The 22,830-nt window shown below is 36.9% G+C and overlaps 1 protein-coding gene and 1 pseudogene across 1 annotated transcript in view; both read right to left on the reverse strand.

The window, feature by feature from the left end:
- The window catches only part of MEI4 (meiotic double-stranded break formation protein 4), a 196,850-nt gene that overhangs the window by 118,994 nt on the left and 55,026 nt on the right, over positions 1 to 22,830 (reverse strand). The window lies entirely within an intron of this gene.
- LOC114212972 (transcription factor IIIA pseudogene) lies at positions 19,613 to 21,127 on the reverse strand (annotated as a pseudogene).

The raw sequence follows: 22,830 nt of genomic DNA on the forward strand, positions 1-22,830 counted from the left end.
GGCAGGGTTGAACAATAAGGTTCGTCTCCTACACAAGGCCAACCCTTTATAAACCAATCAATGTCATACATCTCATTAACAGAATAAAGGATAAAAATCTTGTGATCATCTCAATAGACGAGGAAAAAGTATTTGATAAAATTCAGCATCCATTTATGATAAATAATTCTACAAGTAGATATAAGAGTATATACCTTAACATAATAAAGTCTATATATGACAAACTCACTGTATTATGTTAATGTCGTGTTCATTGGTGAAAAGCTGAAAGCTTTTAGACTTAGATCAGGAATAAGACCCTTCCTATTCAACACAATATTGGCAGTCCTAGCAAGAAATTAGGTAAGAAAAAGAAAAGGCATCCAAATTGGAAAGGGAGGAGGTAAAACTGTCACTGTTTGCAGATGACATATTATATATAGAACCTTGAAATCTCCACCAAAACTTGTTAGATTAATAAATGAAACTGGTAAGGTTGCAAGATACAAAGTTAATATATAGAAATCTTTTGTGTTTCTATATACTAACAATAATCTGTTAGGAGAAAGTAAGAAAACAATTTCATCTACATTTGAATCAAAAAGAATAAAATATCTAGGAATGAATATAACCAAGGAGGTGAAAGACTTGTACACTGAAAGCTGTAAGACATTAATTAAAGAAAGTGAAGAAGAAGAAACTAAATGGGAATATGTTCTGTGTTCATGGGCTAGAAGAATTAACATTGATAAAATGTCCATACTACCCACAGCAATCTACAAATTCAGTGCAATCCCTATCAAAATTCCAATGGCATTTTTCACAGAAATAGAACAAACAATCCTAATATTTGAATGGAACCACGAAAGACCCCAAATGACTAAAGCAATCTTGAGAAAGAAAAACAAAGCTGGAGGCATCACACTCTCTGATTTCAAACTGTGATATAAAACTATAGTAATCAAAGGAATATGGTATTGGCATAAAAAACAAATAAATCAATGGAGCAGGAAAAAGAGCTCAGAAATAAATCCATGTATATATATTCAACTAATTTATGACAAAAGAGCCAGGAATATACAATGGGGAAAGGATAGTCTCTTCTATAAATGGTGTTTGGAAAACTGGGCAGCTCCTTGGAAAAGAATAAAACTGGACCATCATCTTATACCATATATAAAAATTAACTCAAAATAGGTTAAAAACTTGAATGTAAGACCAAAACTATTAAACATAGCTGGTAAGCTCCTTGACATCAGTCTTGGTGAGGATTTTTTTTTGGATTTGACACCAAACGCAAAGGCAACAAAAGCAGATATCAACATGTGGGACTACATCAAACTATAAAAGCTTCTGTACAGCAAAGGGAACCATCAACAAACAGGCAACCTACTTAATAGATGAAGATATTTGCAAGTCTTATATTGCATAAAGAGTTAATATCCAAAATCTATAAAGACTCCTACATCTTCATAGATATAAAACAATCTGATTAATAAGCAGAGGATCTGAATAGACATTTTTCCAAAAAAGACAGACAGAAGGCCAACAGGTACTTGAAAAAATGTTCAACATCACTAATGATCATGGAAATACAAATCAAAACCACAATCAAGTATTGCCTCACACTTGTTAAAATGGTTATGATAAAAAAAGACAAGAAATAACAAGTGTTAACAAGGATATGGAGAAAAGGGAACCCTTTTGCACTGTCCATGTAAATGTAAATTGGTGCAGTCACTAGGGAAAACAGTACGGAGATTTTTCAAAAAATTAAAAATAGAACTGCCATTGATCCAGCAATTCTTCTTCTGGGTATTTATCTGAAGAAAATGGAAACACTAACTCCAAAAGATATATGCACCACCATCCATGTTCACTGCAGCATTATTTACAGTAGCAAAGATATTGGAAAAACCCAAGTGTCCATTAATGGATGAATAGATAATGTGTTATAAAAACATACAATGGAATAATATTCAGCCATAAAAAAGGAAACCTTGCCATTTGCAACAACATGTATATACCTTAAGGACATTATGCTAAGAGAAATAAATCAGAGGAAGACAAATATTGTATGATCTCATATGTGGAATGTTAAAAAACAAAAACAAGCTTATAGATACAGAGAAAAGATTGGTAGTTTCTAGAGATGGGGGTGGGGAGTGGACAAAAGGGGTACAGGGAGTCTACAGGTACAAATTTCTAGCTAAATAAGTCATGGGTATGTAATGTACAACATGGTAGCTGTAGTTAATAACACAATATGTATTGCATACTGGAAAGAGTAAATCTTAAAAGTCCCCATCACAAGAAAAAAACATTTTGGAACTATGTGTGATGACAGATATTAACTAGACTTATGGTGATCACCTCACAATACATGCAAATACAGAATTATGCTGTACAGCTGAAACTAATGTAATGTTGTATGTCAATTATACCCCAATTGACACAAATCCTCTTCCAAATGCTCAATAACTTATTTCCCCTTGACTCCACATGCATGGGTTATGTAAAGATCAAGATGATGATGTTTTATATATATTAAATTATTAAATATATTACAGTTACTCAAATACACTACTATAATATTAAAATAAATGTTCAAAATTTATTTTAAAAATGAAGCTAAAATTTCAAGTTTTCAAAAAGGACTAGTCTTCTAATCTATACGGATTAACTTGATTGAACAGATCAACAACTGAAGATCATCATCAGTGTTTACAAACTCTAGCTGAAGATACTCTCCTTTTTTAAGTGATGGACCTGGAATATTGGCTCTAATTTGCCTGAATTTTGTTTGTTAACTTCTGGTTCATCATGGTGATTAGCAATATAACCCTCAGAATGAAGAAAGCTTGTGTACCCCACTATGCAGCCCATCTTGTGGGAGTCAAAGGACAGTGGGCATAAAGTGAGAGAAGTTAGATGAGAGGGGAAGTCTGTTAAAGAGTAAAAAAAAGTAACACCATTGGAAGCAATTAGGCCAAAGCAACAGTCATTGGGGCTTAAGAGGAGGAAAAAGTGAACTCCTACTATTCTGTACAGTAGTTACAGGACACAATCCTCACAATATACATATAAATATCTTATATATGTTATCTATTGATCCAACAGCAGGATTACACTTTGAGAAAGCAGAAATAAACTCAGCTGCCAATCAGACATAACAGTGCTTCCAACAGAGCATAAATAATTTTCTAACAGGATGTAGCAACGTCATAGCATAGTTGTAAATGACTTACAATTCCTCCTTTTGCATAATGTCTGCTTTCTGACCCATGAATCTTGGGCTGTGCTTTGTTCCTCCCTAAACAAAGAGTTGTTCCTCCCCAAAGATTCCTGAGGTGTTCCTTTGTTGAACTGCCCTGGACTTTTTGACAGTTGTCAAATGTGAAGCTAGTTCCTACTTCCTAATCTCTCCATAAAGCCAAACCCAAACCCTATATAAAAATTTCTCCCAACTCCCCTTTACTTGCAATGTACCCAAAGGTTCCTCTGGGGTAAGCTGTAGCAAGCTGAATACCTCTAACTTTGATTGGAGGTGTAATGTGGTGGTCTTTGGCTAATGGGTTTCTGTAATTTAAATGGAAAATCTCATGGAAAATTCCCATATTGAAACATCTTAAAGACAGGAGATTCTCTAGTCTCACTTTTGCGTCCATTCAACAAATATCATTATTAAAATTTATCATTCTGATGCACATTAAAATAAAATACACAAGTAAGTCCAATGGTGTTTTAACAAACAGACATAAAGAGAAACAGGCCTCTGCTGGAACTATGAGCAGAAAAGTGGAATGCCAACTGTGGTTAGAAAGAGACAGCAAAAAGAGAAAAGCATTTGCAGAACTCAAAATCAACCACTCTCTTTTAGGCTCTCTTTTGCAGTGCTCTGAGGATACTGACCAGAGATCTGCTCAGTCTTGGCATCCTGATGTTTACACCTTGCTTCCTAACCCACCCACCACCTCCAGGGAGTCAATTTTTGTGTCACCACTAGATGCCCTACCAAGAACAGGTTTCTGCCCTTTCTGACTATAGGAGGAATCAAGGATAGCAGCTTGATAACAATTCCCTACAGAAAAATCTATTCAGACAGTTTAGTACATTCATTTATTTTCTCCTTCACAAGTCCTACCTGCTTAATCTTCTTCTTACCAGAATACATTAGTAATCCCTGAGCAGTATGAACTATATATTCAAATATTTAGTATTTTGCATAAACTTGTGGTAACTAAGGAATATGGAATATGTTTCTTTGTGGATTCCCCAAAGAATAGTTATTGATAGGAGTTCATGATGCCAAAGAATAATTATTGATATGAATTTACAACAGTTTTTATATATTTCAATGTAGAGCTTTTCAAGAATCATTAATATTAACCCCCAATTAAAAAGCAACTACTCAGGAAAAAAATAAAATGGAAGAGAAGCTACAAGCAATATGTTTTAGCTGTAACTTCATAGAAAAGGATTGTTCATTACCATTATGTAAGTACCTATTTTGAAGAAGATATATTTCTCAGGATCCTAAAATACATGCTTTCATATACTGTTGAGAGTTTTTTAATTGCCAGAAAGATCTTAGAAATCAAGTACACACATCAGATAGTTATTGTGAATGTCCAAAATTAGCAAAAAAAATAGCTAATTGTTGCATATATTTACGTGCATACAAGTATAGTCCTATTATCAAAATGTTAAAATGTACTAAGATTTATTTCTAAGGTCACTTATTTCAAATGTTTTTTTATGAACTATTTCAAAATTACCTCATCATCTATAGAAGCTATAAACCTTATCATAAAGAGTTTAATGAACACATAATAACATCAAAACATACTTTTTAGAGTTTATTATGCTAGACAGCATTCTAAGTATTCTCTCTAGATTAACCCTGAATTCTCACAACAACCTTACAACCTATTCAACCTCTTTTACAAGATTGGGGAATTGCAGTTCAGAACGGTGAAGTGACTTTTCCAAGGTCACACAGCAAATAAATGGGAAAGCCAGGACTCAAGTCCAGACCATTCAAAATCTGATACAAGTTTGTGTTCTTAACTACATGCCAAACTACCAAATACACATTCAGGCTTAAACAAATTTGTTTTCCAACACTGGAGATGCATCTATAAACAATGGAATGATGTCTCTGATATCTATTTACACAGTTTTAATCAATTGTTAAAAGAAAATTACAGTACAACAGAGCCTTAATTACTCTTGAATATCCAATCATGCAATCAATTTCAATATAAGCAGTTCTGATTTTAAGTAGATTTTTTTTCCTTTCTCTTTCTATTCCTAGCAAGCGATCTAATCAAGAAGATATACTCAAATGCATTAATCTGGAGACAGATCATGGATTCTTACACTATAAAAAGAAACCATTTATAACATCCAAAATAAAAAATACAAATAAGGATAGATACTTCTGTTTATATAACAGAAAAAACTGTATTTACTTGTGGACACTTCTATATTTTGTGATCTATTTATGTATTAAACTTTGATTAAGAATTCAGGGTTTCTATGACATGTATTTTCCCTTTAATACCAGTAAGATTCTATTTATAGGACTAACTACTAAAAAAGTCCCCAAAGCCTTACTTTTAATTATTTTTTACATTATTAAAATAATAGCCTAGGGGCTTAATATAAGCTTTACATGAACACTGCTGTCACAACAAATGCTTGTGAAATGTATTGACTAACTTGCCTTTACATTGTATTCTCTGACACCAGGCAGATGTCTTCTTTACCACTCGTCAAATCTCACGAGCAGTTTTACTTCCATGATCAAAATCAAAGATTCCTTCTCTGGACAGCAGCTGGCCTAGAGATCAATGTCTAATCATGGTGAACCGGGACAAATTGCTCCTATTCCCTTTTTTCCAGAACATTTACCATTCTGAGGCCCAAGCGGGCTTTCCAGAGTCCCCAACAGGTGGCCTAGAGGAAGATTTGAAGATCCATTCAAGTGTTAACTACAGATTTTTGCTGCTTGGCACTACAAAATGCTAGACCATCTGCCAGGCACACCTCTACACTCATTAAAACTATCTTGTCATGTCTCTTCTCTGCCTAGAAGATTGAGTGGGCATTAATGAGATTCCACATCTGATGGTGGCCAACATCTACAACATACACCAGACTTGCTCAGCATGTACTGACTTAGCTCTGTTTAACTTACGTTCATTTATTCATGCCCATCAATATAGGTCTTATATTTAGCAGATCAGGTCATACAGTGTTTGTCAATTCCACATGTTATCAGGGGATTTTTTTTTTTTTTAGCACAAACTATAAAGGAAACTGAAATTCACTGTATTGTACAACTAGATCTGCCATACTCAGCAAATTAAAACACAGGAAATACAGTTTATTTGAATTTCAGATAAACAATGAATAAGTTTTTAGTATAAGCATGTCTGAGCTATTTCATCTGGCAACTCTATGTTGCATCATTCAACATTATGATTATTTGAATTTGATAACAGATATTTAAGCCCTCCCTACTATCAACCAATCAGCTTACTTGATGGAAAAACAAGGGAAAGATGTATCAAAAGATGTGGTTCTTAGCTTCATTTCACCTCCTACCAGACTCTGACTCTGAGTATATCCCCTAGCCTCTTTGAACTCCAGGATCCTTACTTATAAAATGGATACCCTTCAAAAGCTAGCTCCTTCAGACATTTCCTCAGCTTCAGAGAGCCACCTCACTAAAAGTCATAGCCCTTCTTAGGGTGACCCACATTCCCATGGGAATATAATAAGCTGCCTTTTGGTCCAACTCAAGACAGCTCTTAAGGATCATTCTAGTTCCAGAGCTCACTGGGCGGGGCAGGGGGTGTGTGTGGCGTCAGCCAACATTACTGTTGGGCCTACACTGCAGCTCCACTTCTCCTGCTAATCCTACTTCCAACCCTCTCTTCCACAAATGTTGATCCCAAAGATCTTCTAGATAAATATCCTGCATATTACACTTCTTGTAAGAAACTGCTTCCCAGGGAATTCAACCTGTGACATCCTCACAACAGTATTTAATAGAGATGAAACTCCCTCTTTGAAACAATGACCTCTCAAGGTTTTCATCCTTTGCCAGTCCTGTTTTCCTATTACAAACATTAAGATGCTAGACTGACCCAGACCCAGTTCTGGTCTTCTGTTTTTATACTCCCTTAGTTGATCACAGTCATGTCAGTATTTCGGGAAGCTAAGGGTTCCCACACCGATTGCTGATCCATACTACTCTCCCAGCTGATTTTCACACCTGGATAGCTAACAGTTCATTTGAATGGCATCCCCATTTGGTGCCATCATCTGGAAGCTGGGACGCCCTTGCTACCTTCAGTCAATTCTTCAATCAATAGCCACTAATATTTTAAAAACATAAACTGAACCACATTATTCTCCTGTTTCAGTGGCTTTCCATTATATTTTTAGACAAAAATTCAAACCAATTTCCATGATCTAAAAGTCCACCAAATACTTTTCATATTAGTGAGTGGTCACTTCTCATATTCAATCGTAATTACCCAAACTGGGATTCTTTTGAAAGTTAAACAGAGCGCTATCAACAATTACTCCAGGACAACAGGCAATAATCAGAACTATCCCAAGCTATTGGACACATATGTTCATACTGTGTATAAGAAGATTTACACATAGTCTAATGTTCTAATGTTCACAGCCTTAGTATTGACGGGTCCCAAAATGATGTAATAGTTAAAAAGCTAGCACCTACATTCTGTGAAACCCATAAAGATATCTCATGGAACCATGGTATTTGACTGACTTGGTGCTTCACAGCCTTTAGTGCTCATCAGCATTACCTCTGGGACATTTTCAAATGCATGACAACAAGAACCACAAAATCAGAATGTCTGGAGAAAGGCCCAGGAATGTATATTTTGGAAAACCTTCCAAAAAAAACCTTCCAAACCCACCCTGGGTGAGAACCATTGTGCTACTCTATGACAAGTACTGTTGCAGCCACGTTTTAAGTTAAATGGGCAAACAACTAACATTGACTGTGTACTCTTACCTGCAGCAAAAGTATCAACAGGCTTAGCATTATTGATTTCCCTTCTGTTAGTGCTTAGTTTTGATTTAGAATACTCTACCAATAATAGTATTCTTTTGGGAGTGAGGATGGAAAAACATGATTGGCAAATGTTGCTTATTGTTGAGACTAGGGAGTCACTACATGGTTGTTCATCCCTACTTTTGCATATATTTAAAAATTTTGACAACCAAAGGCTTAAAAAATTACAGCCATTGGTGAAACAAATAAATGACTGGTTTACTAAAATGATCAAGACAAGTCCAGCTAATTCTATTTTTCAAATAATTTTAGTACAGACCCTCTCTTTACTATTCCTCTTGCCACTCTCATTTCAGGATTTTATTATTTCCCACCTGAAATCTGAATTTAATTCTGACTCACTATGATAGGCCCTAATGACTATAATCCTTCATTCACTCATTCATTCTTCAAAATATCTTTATGAAGTACATCTATTTGCAGAGAACTAGGGTAAGAGAGCAGCATCCTCTCTGTGCTGCCAAAGCCAGTATTGTAAGTCATAAATCTGATCAGACCATTCCCCAAGAAAAACAAGACCAAATTATTATCTATAACAGAAGTGGGCAAACTTTTTCTGTAAAGGGTCAGATAATATATAATAGGCTTTGCAAGCCATAAGGTCTCTGTTGCAACTACCCAATTCTGCCACCGTGGTGCAAAAGCAGCCATAGATAATACATAAACAAATGTGTGTCGATGTGTTCCAATAAAACCATATTTACAAAAACAGGTGACAGGCTGGATATAACCTATTAGCACAGTTTTCCAACCACTGAGCTGTTAACAATCAAATTCCTTAAAACAGTAATCCAGGGTTCTTAACAACCAAATTCCTTTAAAATAGTAATCCAAAGCACTTAATTAATATGACCCCAAACCACCATTATAGTGGTATTTTCTACTAAAACCCCATGCTCTGGGAGCTCCTCCATATTTTTTTGCATTGCCACAGACTTGGTAAAGCTTTGGTTGAGGACATATTAATACTTCAATACCCAGAACAAATACAACTCTGTAGGCAAAGCCTTCCCTATATGCTATACTTACCCTGAATCTTGGCAGTGTTAACATCACCCCACAGATATATGTATAAAATAGTATGAAGGTACTTAATCACATATTACAGATTTGTAATTATTTACTGCCCCTGCTGATTTGTAATCAAATGATCTATTGAGAGCATTTCTGGATGCTCTAAAACACCAAAAAGCATAGTATCATGAATGCTGCCATTTCTGCCTCTCAGAGTAGATATTATACTTCTAGGGAAAAAAACCAACTGAACAGTACTAATAAAATTGAAGCTTATTTCTTTTTCTTAAAGTCCAAAGCAATAAATATGCAGAAATAGGACTTCATAGAAATTAACAGTATGAGTCATATGCATGTTATGTACATGCTTTGTTCTAAAGTTATTCCTTAGTCTTTTTTTTTTCCTAAGACCCTAGTGAGGTTTCTGACCATATTTTCTACTCAAACATAGCAACTTGACACAGGCCAGATAAAAGGGACAGTTAGAGGTCAAATTATTCATCCCTCTTCTCTTAGGAAGAAGCATTCTTAACATACCAAGAAAAATAGAATGATTCTATTTTTAGGGACATCAAAAGAAAGCGATTTTACAACCTCCCCTGGTAATCTGTTCTAATGCTTAACAAATTTTGCTGTCAGAAAATAATTTTCATAAATCCCTTATGCTACAGAATAAAATGATTTTTTTCTTGTCCTGTTCTCAGGAGAGATGGAAAACGGCATACATTACCTGTGTAAGAGACCTGAATATGTTTAAAAACTTCATGAAATTATTCCTAACCTATCTGCCCTCATCCTCTTAGAATTTTCATTTCTTGAAGCAGTAAGTCTGGTTTCAAAACCTGCAAGATATTTGAAACTTAATGTTTTTTCAATATTTATTTTTCTGGTCTAACTTCCTAGTGCTAAATAACTGCTTATACGGACTTTCCCTATTTTTTTATAAAAATAAGACTTATTCATCAGAATGTAAAGATCTAATTAAGTAGAATTATAAAATTAGAATTCAAAATTCAACTATCTTTTGTTTAGCTCTTGAGCAATAATGTTCCTCCAACAAAGTTTCTGAACCCGATCACACATAGAAGAGTCTTCAAATATCCATTTTTATATAATAATATCTAATTGAAAATAAATAAACATAGTATTATCTAAAGTAGGAGGTTTGAAATCTCATGAAATTGCAATGATTCACTTTGAATAAGAAGAACATATAGCAGGGAGTGGTGACAGTAAGCAGAATACCATCTCATTCATATTCAAAGCACTATAGTTCAGTTTAATCAGAAGGCTGAGGGGATGACATGGAGATAAGGCATTCTTATTTGTTTCTAGGTTTTCCCATTCTTCACTTATTCTTTACCTTTCCAACTTAAGAAAATTTCTCTTTAATAGAACAATCTTATCTTTCTCATCCAAGATAAAAACATCGTCTCTTGTTTTATTGTACTTCACTGTATCAAAACAAAAGTTGTAAATAACACAATGCTAAATAGGATTTCAAACTGTTTTACAGTTAAAGTGTCATATGCCTAATAGCGATGCTGAAAGTACAGATAAAACCAAAAATCAATGAACCATAAAATATATCTGATTGGTATACTGTACTAAAATTAAGACATCTATAAGCATACATGTGAATAAAACTCTATCAAATAAAATTAACAGATGACTCTTACGTTAGAAGACTAGAAAATTACTATGTAGAGATCAATGCCTCTCAAAGCTGCACATACTTTAGAATCATCTGGGAAGCTTTTAAAACTACACTGATACCTGAATCTCATCCATATATTTTGATTCATCTGTGTGGGTCCTGGACATCGATATGTTTAAAAGTTGGTCAAATAATTCTAACACACAGCAAGTGATATGAACCACTAATGAAGCTAGATAACAGAAAATTATATAAAAAATGCAGGTGTGCCTGGGTGGCTCAGTCGTTAAGCGTCTGCCTTCGGCTCAGGTCATGATCCCAGGGTCCCGGGACAGAGCCCCACATTGGGCTCCCTGCTCCACCTGCTTCTCCCTCTCCCACTCCCCCTGCTTGTGTTGCCTCTCTCGCTGTGTCTCTCTGTCAAATAAATAAATAAAATCTTTTAAAAAATGCAAAAAAAAAGGGGGTTAGGTTCCAGATGGTTGCATAGCAAGATCCTGAACTCACCTCCTCCCATGGACACAACAAATCTACAACTACATATGGAATGAGTCCCTCTGAAAAGGACCTGAAAATTGAAATGAACAAAGCCTCCACAACAAAGAATTAAAGAACAGCTTTGAGACAGGAAAGAGAGGCAGAGACATAGACCCATTGTTGGGGGGGGCAGGATCCCAGCCGTAGTGAGTCACAGTTGGGAAGAATATCAAAGGCATGAAACTCTTCCTTGAGGAGCAAGGGATCAAGCTTTGAGATACCCAAAACTTTAGATCCTCCACAGGTGAGACAAACCCCAAAAACAGCCAGGTTTGAAAATCAATGGGGATTACATTCAGGAAACTGTAAAACTGATTGGAAAATCACTCTTAAAGAGCTCATGTGCAGATTTCCTCAACCCAGAAACCAACACACACACACATACACACACACACACAAAATTGAAAAGCTCATACACCATAGGTAAAGGAGACCCATTTACTAACCTTAAAGCATCTGCCAGAGAGGCAGGAAAACAGCAGAAACCCTCCCCAGGGACATAGACACTGACAGGATCCATTTTCGCGATCTTAGCCTACCTTACAAATACTGGGCTGGTAGTGCCATTTTAAAATTCTCCCTCTAACCTGCTAGTGCCAGTAGGCAAGCCCCACAGGGAGCCCCACCCACCAAATCACAAGAGCAGATGGGTCCGAGGCCCCAGCTAGGGCAGGGACCAGCCCTGATCTGTAACATGCCCCAGTAACTGTGGCTATACACGGGAGACAGGGCAGGGCTTAGCCCCACCCACCACCCAGCCCCATTCACCAACGCACTACAGCAGTGGCCCTGCCACAACAGGGGGCACACACAATCCACATAAAGGATACTCCCTGAGCACCTGGCTCTGGTGACCAGGGGAGATTCACTTCTGGGCACCACAGGACATCTGTATAAGGCCACTCCTTCAAGAATGAGAGAGGTAGCTGACTTAACTAATACATAGAAACAAACATGAAGAGTTAGGCAAAATGAGCAGATAGAAATATGCTCCAAATGACAGACAAGGCAAAACCTCAGAAAAAGAACTAAACAAACCAAAGGTAAGGAATTCAAAGTAATGGTCCTAAAGATGCTCACTGAACTCAAGAGAAGAATGGATGAACACAGTGAGAACTTCAACAAAGAGATAACAGATATAAGACAGTACCAAACAGAAGTCATAAATGAATTGAAAAATAAACTAGAGTGGTTCAACAGCAGACTGGACGAAGTAGAAGACTGGATCAGCAAGTTAGAAGACAAAGCAATGTAACTCAGAGGAGCAAAATGAATATAGAATTAAGAAAAGTGAAGATACCTTAAAAGACCTTTGAGACAACATCAAGGGAACAACATTCACATGATAGGGGCCTCACAAAAAGAAGAGAGAAAGAGGGGCACCTGGGTGGCTCAGTCAGTTAAGCATCTGCCTTCGGCTCAGGTCATGATCTCAGGGTCCTGGGACAGAGCCCCGCAGGGCTCCCTGCTCCTCGGGGAGCCTGCTTCTCCCTCTCCCTCTGCCCCTCCCCCCACTCATGCTTGTCCTCTCTCTCTCTCAAATAAATAAAATATTTTTTAAAAAGAAGAGAGAGGGGCACCTGGGTGGCTCAGTCATTAAACGTCTGCCTTTGGCTCAGGTCGTGGTCCCAGGGTCCTGGGATCAAGGCCTGCATCGGGCTCCCTGCTCGGTGGGAAGCCTGTTTCTCCCTCTCCCTCTTCCCCTGCTTGTGTTCCTGCTCTTGCTGTGTCTCTGTCAAATAAATAACATAAAATCTTTAAAAAAAAAAAAGAAGAGAGAAATAAAGGATCAGAACAATTATTTAAAGAAATAATAGATGAAAACTTCCCTAATCTAGGGAAGGAATCAGACATCCAGGTCCAGGGAGACCAGAGTTCCAAAGATGAACTGAAAGAAATACACACCAAGAAACAGTCTAATTAAAATGGCAAAGCTAAGAATAAAGAGAGAACCCTGAAGGCAGCAAGAGAATTAAGACTTATTTAGAACAAGGGAAACCCCGGAAGGCCATCAGCAGATTTCTCAGCAGAAACTTTGCAGACCAGAAGTGAGTAACAGGATATATTCCAAGTGCTGAGAGGGGAAAAAAAAAACTTACTCTCTAGCAAGGTTATCATTCAAAATTGAAGGAGAGATAAAGAACTTTCCAGATAAACAAAAGCTTAAGGAGCTCATCACTACTAAATAGGCCCTAGAAGAAATGTTAAAGAGACTTCTTTAAGGGGTGCCTAGGTGGCTCAGTCGGTTAAGCGTCTGCCTTTGGCTCAGGTCATGATCCCAGGGTCCTGGGATGGAGCCCCACATCAAGCTCCCTGCTTGGCGGGGTGCCTGCTTCTCCCTTTCCTGCTCCCCCTACTTATGCTCTCTCTCTGTGGCAAATAAATATATAAAATCTTAAAAAAAAAAAGAGACTTCTTTAAGCCAAAAAGAAATGGCCGCTAATTAATAATAATAAAACATATGAAAGTGAAAACTGATAAATAAAAGTCACTATTTACAGATAATATGATACTATATATAGAACCCTTAGGAATCCACCAAAAACTGTTGGAAGTGATAAGTGAATTCAGTAAAGTAGCAGGATACAAAAACAATACAAAAAAAATCTGTTGCATTCCTATACAATAACAAATCATCAGTGATGAAAAAGAAAGCAGGAAAACAGCCCCATTTATAATGACATAAAAAAATTTAAATACCTAAGAATAAATTTAACCAAAGAGGTGAAAAATTTGTACACTTAAAGCTATAAGACACTGATTAAAGAAACTGAAGAAACAAATAAATGGAAAGATAGTCTGTGCTCATGGACTGGAAGAATTATATTGTTAAAGTGTCTATACTACCCAAAGCAATCCATAGATTCAATGAAATCCCTATCAAAATACCAATGGCATAATTCACAGAACTAGAAGAAATAATTCTAAAATTTGTAAGACTTATCTAAAACCACAAATGATTCTGATCCTGAATAGCCAAAGCAATCTTGAGAAAGAACAGAGCTGGAGGTTTTCATGCTCCCTGCTTTCTCACTATACTGCGAAGCTATAGTAATCAAAACCAAGTATGGTACTGGTACAAAAACAGACACACACATCAGTGTAACAGAACTGAGAGCTCAGAAATCCAAACATATATGAACAATTTATGACACAGGAGTCAAGAACATACAATGGAGACAGTCTCTTCAATAAATGGTGTTGGGAAAACTGGACAGCCATATACATACAAAAGAATGAAATTAGACCACTATCTTACAGTATGCACAGAAACTGACTCAAAATGCATTAAAGACTTGAAAGTAAGACCTGAACCATAAAACCCTTTGAAAAAATATAGATGGTAAGCTCCTTAACATCAGTTTTAGTAACATCTTTGTAGTTCTGACTCCAGAGGCAAGGAAAACAAAGCAAAAATAAACAAATGGGGCTACCTCAAACTAAAAGGCTTCTGCACAGCAATGAAAACCATCATCAAAATGAAAAGGCAACCCACTGAATGGGAGAAGATTTCTGCAAACCAAATACCTGATAAGGGCTTAATATCTAAAATATATAAAAACTAATACAACTGAAAATAACAAAAATCCATTAGAAAATGGGCAGTGGATCTGAACAGACATTTCTTCAAAGAAGACAAACAGGTTGCCAACAGGGACATGAAAAGATACTCAATATCAATAATTTCTTAGGGAAATGAAAATCAGAACCACAATGAGATATCAACTAACATCTATTAGAATGGCTTTTACCAAAATGACAAGAAATAAGTGTGGGAAAAGATGTAGAGAAAAGGGAAAAACTGTACATTCTTTGTGGGAATATAAACTGGTAGAAAACAGTCTGGAGATTCCTTAAAAAATTAAGAATATAATTACCATATTACCTAACTATTCTACTTTTGGGTATTTACCTGAATAATATAAAAACCACTAATTTAAAAGGCTATCTGCACCCCCTATGTTCATCACATTAATTACAATAGCCAAGATATGGAAACAACCTACATGTCCACAAGAGATTAATGGATAAAAAAGATGTTATACACACACACACACACACACACACACACACACACACACACACACACACACAATGGAATATAATTCAGCCATAAAAAGCAATGAAATCTTGCCATTTGTGACATTATGAATGGACTTTGAGGAGCAAAATAAGTCAGATGGAGAAAGACAAATATTGTATGATTTCTTTCATACATGTAAGCTAAAAAAACAAATTGAACAAAACAAAACAAACAAACGAAAAAACTCCTAGGGAACAGACAGGCACATGGCTATCAGAGGGGAACTGGGTTGGGAGATGGGAGAGACAGGTGAAGGGGGTCAACAACTGTTTGGTGATGGATGTTAACTAGACTTGTGGTGATGATCACTTTATAGTACATATGAGATGCCAAATTATAAAGCTATAACCTGAAAATGATTTAATAAAAAAAATCTTGCTTTCTAAAAAAAAATGAAGGAAGGAAGAAAGAAAAAAAGGAGAAAGAAATGGTTTGGCAGGAAAGGAATAAATGTGTGGATAGGGCAAATGTGCTGAAAGAACAGGCCCATGAGAAAGTTATCAATGGTGAGATTCTCTGCCTCTCTTGGGAACCACTTATTTTGTTTCTACTTTTCTATTCACTCCATTCTCATCTCAAAATTCTGGATTCTGTCATTTTCCCACAACTGAGTATTTTGTTCAATCCCTGGATTGTATAACTCTGAAGCTCTAGTGTTCACCATTGGCACACTCAGGTTCTTTTTCAACTCTCAATCCCTAGGAGAGCAAATCTGTCTCTTCGCCTGAATTAAGCACCCTTCTCTGGTAAACATTAGTTGTAACCAAGAAGAAAGTGAGGTGCCAAATGGCCACCTAAACCCATCCTCTGGCAAGATGTGTGGATAGCAGAAGATTTTCTTAAGTGATATTAGAAAGATTAACTGGAATCTGAGGATTGTTTCCAATTCTGAAATACTGGTTTATCCAGAGCGGGCTTGTCTGCTCCACCAAATTTTGCTACTTATGCCTGACTCTAAAACTCATGGAGTACACAATATACATAAGCACTCGGACTGTGCGAGCTCAAAAGGCAATATTCCATACTGGTCCATCCCTCGTTAAGTATTCCCAAGTGTTAACTGTCTCTAGCTTAATTCTTTGGCTTTCATTTTTTCTGCTTACGTTCTGTTATTACAACTCCTACTAACTGCATAAAATCGAGTCCAGTAGGGCTGGCATGAAACCAGAACGGCTGTAATTTTGGTATACTAGTTTCACTAATGCTCACGTAGTCACAGGACAGCTCAGGTACAGAACATTTCCATTACTGCAGAAAGTTCTACCTAACAGTGCTGGAATCCTGCTCTATTAACCAGGCGGCAGTAGTCCAGGTTTTCTACCATGTGCTTAGGTATCCACACATTTCCTTCATTTTTAGTTTTGGTTACCATACCAGAACATTGTACAAAACAAAATGAGTGAAATGCCTGGTCCAGACATAACTAACTCCTGGCATTTTATGAGGACATCCTGAGAGCTATGCCCAAACAATTGTCCAGTCCATCAGCACTATTCCTGATAGAACATATAACTAACCTGATGATCTCATATCATCACTTAAACAGCTAGGAAATAAGCACTTGTGTTATTTAACAGTATTTTCAATACTCATATTCTTCTCAGAGTACCACAGGCCAGGCCACTGCTATATTTCTGCAACTAGAACCTAAATGGCAAATTGTTCTCTCAAGTCTGCACTAAAAATCAGAATTTCTTTTTACATTTGTTCAAATGAGTAATATATGACAGAGTCTATGGACTAATGTCTCCCTTTCAGGTAGAATTGTAGCTAAATTCACAGCCATAATTCCTTGAAAATATGGCATGAAATTTTTACCACCTACATATTTCTTATATCCAAAATATATAATTAGTAAATTCCAAATAATGTTCAGCAATTTGATTCCAGTATTAATATACCAACTTGATTTCATTAAAAAGTAAATAGGATTACTCTGAATAAAAATTAGTGTCAAAATTTAAAGATCCCTAGTGAATAAGCTTAAATTATGGAAAAAGATAACACTTAAGCTATATACCTTCAAGTGGTAAAAAGAAACAAAGTTGGGAGATAAGTGAATTTGATTATTCTGTTAAAGAAATTTCTTCCAAAATACCTAAGAAATATTTTAAACGAAATTTTTTTTCAATCTGTCTCCTTATTTTAAATTTGGAACATCCCATTAACTACGACAAAAATAAAAACAGGATATTATTAAAATAACAAATATTTGTAACAAACTGATCCAAAATGAAAATTAAAAGGCATGCATATGGTGAAATAACCATAGTAATGGAGTAAATCAGTAAGACTAGGCTCCATTGATTTGAACCTTTAAATAATGACTACCAAAGATGATTTTATAAAATTCATCACTATCTTAGTATCAAAATGATCATTTCTATTCCAAATAATTCTGTTAAAGATATAGAGCATTCAATCCACATCTCCCTCCCCCACCAGCAGCCCCACTGGTCTGCTTTCAGTCACTACAGTTTTGCCTTTTTCTGGAAATTGCATATAAATGGAATCATGCCATACGTAATCTTTTTTGTCTGGTATCTTTCACTTAGCATGATGTCTTTAAAACTCAGCTATGTTGTGAGATGCCTGGGTGGCTCAGTTGTTAAGCATCTGCCTTAGGCTTGGGTCATGATCCCAGGGTCCTGGGTTTGAGCCCTGCATCGGGCTCCCTGCTCAGCGGGAAGTCTGCTTCTCCCTCTCCCACTCCCACATCTTGTGCTCTCTCTCTGAAATAAAATAAAATCTTAAAAAAAGCTTTAGAAAAAAAAAACTCAGGTATGTTGTAGCATATACAGGTAGCTTATACCTTTTTATTGTTTAATAGTATTTCATTGTGTGGATATACCACACTTTGTTTATTCACACACAGGCAAACGTTCATTTGGGCTCTTTCTAATTTGGGGCTATTATAAATGATGCTGTTATAAAAATTCTTCAAAGCAAGTACTTTTAAGGTCTAGTGTATAACCTATGTACATGAATGTTTCGTGTGTACTTAAAAAAGAATGTGCATTCTGCTGCTGTTTCTGAAGTTTTCTAAGTCAGTTAGATGAAGTTGGTTGATGGTATTTTATATGCTTACTGATTTTCTAATTACTTAATCTATCATTTATTGCAGGAGTATTAAATTGTCTATTACTCCTATCGATTTTTCAGTTGTGTGATTCTGTTGTTAGGTGCATATACATTTATAAATATATCTTCCAAATAAATAAATAAATACCTTCCTGATATATTGACACTTTTACCGTTATGAAATGTCCCTTTCTTTCATTATTCTTAGAGTCCATTTTGTCTGATATTAATGTACACACTTCAACTCTTTTATGCTTACTATTAACATTGTGTCTTTTTAATGTTACTTTCAACACACTTTTGTCTTTGAATTTAAAGTGCCTCACTTCTAGATAGCATATAGTTGTATCTTACATTTTTGTCCAGTCTGACCATCTCTGTATTTTAATTAGAATGTTTGGTCCTTCACATGTAATGCATTTTAACTATTAATATTTAATTATTTTACTGATTAGATAAGTAATATGCAACATATAAAAATAACTACCTAATTATTTATATGTTGGGATTAAGGCTTGCCATCTTGCTTTTTGGTTTATATTTATCTCATATTTTTGTTCTACTATTCCTTTTTCATGGCCTTATTTGTGTCAAATGTGTGGGTTTTTTTTTTTAAGATTTTATTTATTTGACAGTGAGAGAGAGAGAGAGAGCACAAGTAGGAGGAGCAGCATGGAGAGGGAGAAACAGGCTCCCTGCTGAGTAGCGAGCCAGATGTTGGGCTCGATCCCAGGACCACGGGACCATGACCTGAGCCAAAGGCAGGCCCTTAACAACTAAGCCACACAGGCGCCCCAAATGTGTATTTTTTTATCTGTGATTTTTTAGTGATAATTATTTGAGTAAGTTCTTAGCATTGTGGTGGGTGTTACAATATACATCTTTAATTTCTCATTATTTCCAAGTTACTACTGACTTATGTCCAGTAAACTAAAGTAAGCTTACTCCAGTTTAGCCTATTTACCCTTCTTCTATTATAATATGTATTATATTTATATTATAAACCCACAACGTAGTATTTTGTACATGTCTGTAATTTTTACTTCACTGGGTAATTTTTTTTTTTTTGTGCATCAGTGATTTTAATAAAGAAAAGTGTGCTTCTGAGCGGAAATAATTGAGCTGAATGCTGTGGTCTCGTTTAAACAAAGCAGTGGGAGGGTCGGTTGAGGGCACGGAGCAAAAGGGTCGAGAGCACCTTGTCTTCGGTACAGCTCAGTGTGTCTCCGTTTTCAGGTGCAGATAAGCCTTGTCCTTGCCTCCTTTTAGAAGGAATATAGCCACTGAGACGAGAGGCCAAACTCCGTTTTTCACGAGATGGTTTTACTTTGAGCTTCATTTTCTTCTTGTCAGGGCCAAGCACAACGGCATGCCTAGTGAGACTTTGTTTCCTTGCAAATGTTTTGCCACAGCCAGGACGTTCACAGGTAAATGGGCGCCTTTTCTCGTGAAAAGAGAGAATGTGGCTCTGGAGATTAAACACAGTTGTGTAGGCTCTACCACAGCCTTCTCTTGGACACCGGCATACATCCCTTTCTGGGGCGTGAGTTTTCTTTCATATGCTGCTTAAGGTAATCCTTGCACTTAAATGTTTTCTGGCATACTTCACATTTTATGTCCTCTTTATGGGTTTCTCTCACATGTTTTAGAAGCTCTGTCCATGTTTTTGCCACAAAGGAACATTCTTTTTGACACATATAGCCCTTGTGGACCTTGCTGTGTCGCTTCAGCCTGCTGGGTGAGGTGAAATGTTTCCCACATCCTTCATGGGCACACTTGAACAGCGGCTCATTGGTGTGCTGGCACTGATGGATTCTCAGCTGCTGGTGTTTCTTAAAGGCCTTCTTACAACCTTCAAAAGTGCATAATGTTTTTGCTGATTTTCATGCTTGCGTTCAAAATGTTTCTTCAAGTTTGTTTTGTGTTGAATTTTTGATCACAACCACTAGCTGTACAAACAGCTTTTCCCCAGTGTGAATCAGGATGTGGTGGCTCAGATGGTAGTCCCTGGCAAAGTCTTTGCCACACCTTCATGGGCACAAATGAACGGTCTCTCCCCCGTGTGCTTGCACAGGTGCGCATCCAGTTTCCTGACCTTGTAACTGGTGCTGCAGTCAGGGAAGGAGCAGATGAACCTCCTATTGAGCGCGGAGGGCGGCAGGGCGGGGCTCTTGCCTGGCTGCAGCGAAGGCGTCAAGCCCATGGTCAGGGATGACACAGCCTCTGCCACCCAGGCCCGGCGGCTCCAGGGTGCCCGGGGCCGTGGCTCAGCCACGTGCCGAGAGGCACGCGCACGAACCGGGAGGACCCTACGCGCAACCCCCCACTGAGTAATTTTTTTTTTTTTTTTAAGATTTTATTTATTTATTTGACAGAGAAAGAGACACAGCGAGAGAGGGAACACAAGCAGGGGGAGTGAGAGAAGGAGAAGCAGGCTTCCCGCGGAGCAGGGAGCCCGATGCGGGGCTCGATCCCAGGACCCTGGGATCATGACCTGAGCCGAAGGCAGACGCCTAACGACTGAGCCACCCCGGCACCCCTCACTGAGTAATTTTTTAAAGAAATAGAAGAAAAAATAAAAATATATTTCCTTTCATACTTGCCACTTCCAATACTCTTCATTCTTCCTAGGATCCAAGTTACCATCTGCAGCCATCTCCTTTCAGCCTGAAGGATTTCCTTTAGTATTTCTTGAAGTGCAAGTAAGCTAACACCAAATTCTCTCCATTTTGCTTTAGCTGGAAATGTCTTTATTTTGCCCTCATTTTTATTTTTTTAAATAATTTTTTATTGCTATGTTAATCACCTTACATTATATTAGTTTTTGATGTAGTGTTCCATGATTCATTGTTTGTGCATAACACCCAGTGCTCCACGCAGAATGTGCCCTCTTTAATACCCATCACCAGGCTAACCCATCCCCCCACCCCCTCCCCTCTAGAACCCTCAGTTTGTTTTTCAGAGTCCATCACCCCCACCATTCCAGCAACCCTCAGTTTGTTTCCTGAGATTAAGAATTCCTCATATCAGTGAGGTCATATGATACATGTCTTTCTCTGATTGACTTATTTCACTCAGCATAACACCCTCCAGTTCCATCCATGTCGTTGCAAATGGCAAGATCTCATTCCTTCTGATTTGCCCTCATTTTTAAAAGGTAAATCTGCAGCATATAGAATTTTTGGCTGTCAGTTTTTTTCTTTTAACACTTGGACTATGTCACTCCAGTGCCTTTCTTGCCTCAGTTGTTTTGATGAAAAGCTAGATGGTCATCTTATCATAGTGTCTTTCTTCTCTTGCTGCTTTAAATATTTTTCTCTTTGATTTTGATCTCAGTAGTTTTACTATCTTGTCTCTAGGTGTGTCTCTGCTAGAATTTATCCTACTTAAAGTTCACTTATCTTCCTCAATGTGTAAGTCAATGTTTTGGGTTTTTTAAATTTAGATATTTTATGCAGAGGATAGAAAAGCTCCATTACCAGAAGTAGGAACCGCCCCCCAACACTATGACTGAAATCTTTTATAAATTAACTAGTTTAGTTCACAGAACATAAATTTTCACCATATATGTATACACACACACAAATTATATACACACCATAAATATATATATTTATAGATCAATTTGGAGAGAATTGACATCCTTACCCTATTGTTTTTTTCCTTTTCATGAACATGGTATAGCTGTCCATTTACTCACTTTATGTCCTTTGTTAATGTTCTTTTTTCCACACAGATCTTACATATCTCTTCTAGGTTTATCCCTGTATGTTTCTTATTGCTACTGTAAGTGAACTTTTTTCCTATCCAATTTTCTAATTGGTCATTACTGGTATAAAAGCTCTGAATTTGAATAATGACTTTCCATGTAAAAAACTTGTTAAATTCTGTTACTTTTTAAATTGTAGATTTGGATTTAACTATATAATAATATTAACCACAAATATGGACAGTTTTACCTATTTCTTGCTAATCTTTATTACTTATGTTCCTTATTTTATTATGTTACATTACTAAGTGCTCATCATGATAAGGGTACTCTTCTTTTTTTTAAGATTTTATTTATCTGTTTGACAGAGAGACAGGGAGAGAGGGAACACAAGCAGGGAGAATGGGAGAGGGAGAAGCAGGCTGCCCGCTGAGCGAGGAGCCCGATGCGGGGCTTGATCCCAGGACCCTGGGATCATGACCTGAGCCAAGGTAGATGCTTAATGACTGAGCCACCCAGGTGCCCCGATAAGTGTACTCTTAATCCCCTTCTCCTATTCCACCCATCTCCCCTCTGGTAACCATCAGTTCTCTATGGTTAACAGTCTGTTTTTTGTCTGTCTCTTTCTTAATTTGTTCATTTGTTTTGTT

The sequence above is a fragment of the Eumetopias jubatus genome, unplaced genomic scaffold (assembly GCF_037043125.1).
Source record: "Eumetopias jubatus isolate StellerSeaLion01/CBP00866 unplaced genomic scaffold, mEumJub1_p1.0 scaffold_6, whole genome shotgun sequence".
Lineage (NCBI taxonomy): Eukaryota > Metazoa > Chordata > Mammalia > Carnivora > Otariidae > Eumetopias > Eumetopias jubatus.